Source organism: Pinus tabuliformis, chromosome 7 (assembly GCF_031772625.1).
Source record: "Pinus tabuliformis cultivar Carrire ecotype Pingquan chromosome 7, CPIR1, whole genome shotgun sequence".
Lineage (NCBI taxonomy): Eukaryota > Viridiplantae > Streptophyta > Pinopsida > Pinales > Pinaceae > Pinus > Pinus tabuliformis.
Genome location: NC_142293.1, coordinates 1,270,642,289 through 1,270,647,020, shown reverse-complemented (window position 1 = coordinate 1,270,647,020; position 4,732 = coordinate 1,270,642,289).

Genomic DNA, 4,732 nt, shown 5'->3' with positions numbered 1-4,732 from the left:
TATTGATCGCAATGCATTGAACACAACATTCAGGAAGATTGACTTCCGTACATAAGTCCTTGGTAATTTCTTTTTAATCTATCATGAAGGTGTATATTGCAGTTTTGCGATTGGTTTGGTAATCCCTCTGTCTAGATTTTCCAGAGTAGTCACTTTCGTTCCTTTTCAACTCCTTAAAAGAAAAATTCCATCTGAGCACTTGTCCTTTTAGGCTCATTAAAAATCAAAGGAGACTAGAGTCATCTTTAGCTTTTTCTCGACTCTTAAAAAATGAAAAAGCAAAGTTGTTTCCAAAGTGTCGTTAAAATTATTTGACTACAAATAACATCCCTATTCCTTAGTTGATCTTAGGTTGAGACATATGGCTACAAATCCGGAGTCCACTGATCAAGGAATCCATTTTGATGGGAATCCTAGTCCTTTTCCTTCTTTTGGAAATGTTGGTGCTCCTTATATGGCTACATTGTCCCTTCCGGGATTTACCATTGGCCTACTAGGATGGTTGTTTTCAACTTCCTTCATTCAAAATGTCGAGATTTCTCTGAAATCGAGTACACCTCCAATTGGGCAAAATCAACCTCTAGTTGATCCTGAAATTGACCCTTTGCCTTCTTCCTCGTTTGTTTCTCCCTCCCCCTCTTCCTCTTCACTTGGTGAAAGTATTGATACTAGTAACCAGGTGGCTAAGAAGAAGAAGAAAGGGAAGAAGAAGAAGAAGAAGCCAATTTAGCAAGGGGTAAACCAAGAAACCATTGCTCCGAATGCAACATCTGATGAAAATCCATCCATTAAGCCTCACAAAGTCAAATATCCATGCATAATTTGTGCGGGAGACCATTTTCATCGAAATTGTCCTTACTTTCCTCGGATCTTGAAAGAATGGTCTTCCCGTTCACACCATCCTGTGTCATCAACCTCTGGAGATCATGTTGGTAACACACCATCAACTAGTGATAGTAAAGTTCATGGATAGAAAGGAAAAGTTAAGCTTCCATGTAGGTTATGTAAAAGGAATCACCCCTTTCACCTTTGTCCTTTTCTGGACGAAGCCAAAAGAGTGTTGGATAACCATCTTGCTTCACCGTAGTGACTTCCATCTGGTTACAGGAAAATCTCCCTAAATCCTTCACTAGTTGATGAACCGACTGACCAAAATCAACCATCAGTCGAAACCACTCTCTCTGAAAGTGAATCTTATGAGCCTATACCTGATCCAAATCAACAGGTCGAGGTAACAGTTGACCCGATTTCACCTTCAGCTAATCATACCTCAAGTTCTTTTTGTTTCTTCAGATTCTAATGACCTTGGGGCCAATCCACCTATTCCATCAAGATAGGAGGAAAATCCTCCAATTCTCGTAACTCAAGGGGTTAATTCTCCCATTTCTTCATTACCCCCTCCAAGTAGTCTAGTCACTTCCTTTGATTGGAATCGACTGGCAGGATCCCACCTTCCTTATGTGCCTTTCCAGATCATAGTACAAGTTTGTAAAATGATTGTATCTGACGCTATTATAGACAAAGGTACATCAGTGAGTATCCTTTCCTCAACTGCTTGGAAAGTGCTTGGTTTGCCACCGCTTGTGCCTGTTACACAGAATTTGTTGGGCTTTAACAAAGGAACCAGTCGACCGTTAGGGATCCTTCCTCAGTTACCTATCACTTTGGGAGGAAAAACCATTTATCTAAACGTGATGGTAGTCCTAGGACCTTTAGATTACAATTTAATTCTTGGGCGTGACTATGTTTATCACATGGGAGCTATTGTTTCAACACTCTTTTGAGTGATTTGTTTCCCACATGAAGGCAAAATTGTCACCGTTGACCAGCTTTCATTTCCCGGTCCAAATATAGCTCCTAGTCAACCATCATCCCTAAATGGTCCTTTTGTACCAATGGTATCATCCCTGCCACAGGTTAATTATGTGGCAACCTCTTCCATACCTACATCAACTAACGATCAATTTAGTGATGTTGTACATTATGTACTGGGGACATTGGAACTAGATCTTTCCTTGATGACCACTTATGAGTTGTGATCAAGGAGTCCGAGGATGGTTCGTTGTATTTTTCAACCTCGTTAAAAAATGAACCCAAGGACCTTTGAGGATGGTTCATTGTCTTTTGTCAACCTCGTTAAAAAATAAACCCAAGGACCTCCGAGGATGGTTCGTTGTCTTGTGTCAACCTCGTTAAAAAATGAACCAAAGGACTTCCGAGGATAGTTCATTTTCTTGTGTCAACCTCGTTAAAAAATGAAACCAAGGATCTCTGAGGATAGTTCATTGTCTTGTGTCAACCTCATTTAAAAAAGAAACAAGGAGTTTGAGGATAATTCGTCATCTTGTGTCAACCTCATTAAAAAATGAAACGAAGGGTCTCCGAGGATAGCTCGTTGTCTTGTGTGAACCTCGTTAAAAAATGAAACCAAGGGTCTAAAAATGAACCCATTTTTCCCTTGTGATTGCCATTTTGTTAGTTGAGCCTTGGTTGTTTTCATCTCATCACCACCATGTCTTTAGCCGATCATACGCTTTCACTTGGTTGTTTTACCCATTTTGAGGAACAGTTGAAATGAGTGGTCTTATTAGCCAGCCTCTTCACATAAATCAACATGTTTTGAGAAGTTCCAACATCACCCGAACCAGTTGCTACCATAGAAATAACTTGTTCCTCAAAATAGAGGCCTCTTTAAACCCTTTTCAGAGTCATTAAACATGAAAATATCGTCGAGCGCTTGTCCTTTCCAGCTCGTTAAAGTATTGGAAATGTCATCCCTCCTATATTATTTTATCCTTTTTTGGACCTGAGGGATTACTTTACGAAAAAGAACTTATGGAGTTTTCTTTTCGTCCCTTTTCAAACTCTCTAAACATGAAAAGGACCGAGTTATCCTTGTCATTAAACTCATTAAAACAATAGCGACAAACTTGTCCATCTAGATGAGACCAAGTTTCACCGTCGCTAGACTCATTAAAACATTAAATAGAGACATGTTTGCATGAAGGATGAATTATAGAACAATCATATGTTATCCTCCTCAGGCTTGTCAAAAGTAAATAAGTACTGGTCAGCAATGACTGGGGAAAAAAGCGAAAAAACTTGAAGAATTTATGGTAGCAAGTCACTCTTGAACATGACACTTTCACTTCATCTCCATTATTGAGTTGGGTTAGGTTATTCCGTTCACCAGTCATCGTACCATTGGTCTTTCATACCATCCATGTTTTGGGGTTAATGCTACCGATTCATCTCAGTGTCACGGACATGTTCAAGAGAAATCATTCTGTTGAGAAACCACCATCCTGTTAATGTCTCATACACTGCCATACCTTCAACCTTAATTTTTTTCATGACCTCCATTCCCGAACCTTGTGTCGTCAGCTCATTTTTCACCTCCAAAAATCATTTGCTTCGTTTCGTGTCGTAGATGTGGGATACATCAATCCCCTCCTACGACGAGTCATTTCTTGTCGACATCAGCTCATTATCCAAGAAGTTGACTTAGAAACAACCCTTTTAGTGCTTTGAAGCTTACATACATCAATGGAAAGTTTCTCACTTCCGGCGATAGGTTGACATCAATGGCCTTCGAACGAAAGATTTTGCGTGGTGTTCGACATCAGATCATGTATTCACACCACGTAAATTATACTGTAGTACCTTGAGGATCATTATCATTATCGGTGATTCCTCTCGTGCCTGTTAATAGCTCACATCGTTGGCTGGTAATCAGGCGATGTCTTTCCATGTTCGACTTCAGAACATCTCTTCACATGGATTGACTTGTACATCGAGCGAAGACTGAATGAGTTTGAAGACCACGGATCTAGTTTCATCCATCCAGGCTGCGATATATTCAGGGATATAAAAACATCAAATGTACAAAGGCTCTGCATAGATGGTCATCCAAATCATGGATGATGACTCTATATCTGAAGAATCACCAGTCTGTATCTGTAGACGACTATCTGATCTATGTACATGAAATGAAATTTATAAAGCTAAGCACAGAAATGCCTCCCTCAGTTAGATCATGAAAATCACATTATGATAATGTATTGTATTATAATTGATGCAGGTCACCTTCTAGTTCGAAACTTCGGATCCTCATGATAAAGCATTTCACCTGACATGAAGATTTATGACCTCATGCTTTAGGGGGAAACTGTTATAGACATATTTGGGCACATCAACAACAAACTTATATGTCGATGTATTAGGGATCATCAACCCCTAAAAGAGTTTTTTCATACCTTAAAAGAACATAGTCATCTGAATACATAATTCCCCAAAAATTCCATCTGAGAAACCATCCAGAAATTGCCTAAATTGAACCATACTGACTGCTCCACTGGAAAAGTGCAATGCATACTGAGTGGTACACTGCCATGGTGCGATGCATACTGTTTAGGCCTTCTATATGGTGCGATGGGCGAGGATGGACAAATGTCCGGGACAATTTTCTAAGTGGTTGCTCATGGAATTGTCTAGAAACTTCTCCTATGCCACTTGCCTCTCTGAATTCACCCAAAGATGAATAAGGGATCTAAAACCATATGTTATCCCTTCTCTTGTGGAACCAATTGTAACAAGTGGAGTGACACTAATCAAATCCCATGGATGACTTACACCCTTGCACACATCTATAAATGGATCCCTCATCCAAGAGATCTAGAGGCTGGAATGTTGTGAATTGCAAGTAAGTGCTGATAGTTTGTAATTGAGGAGA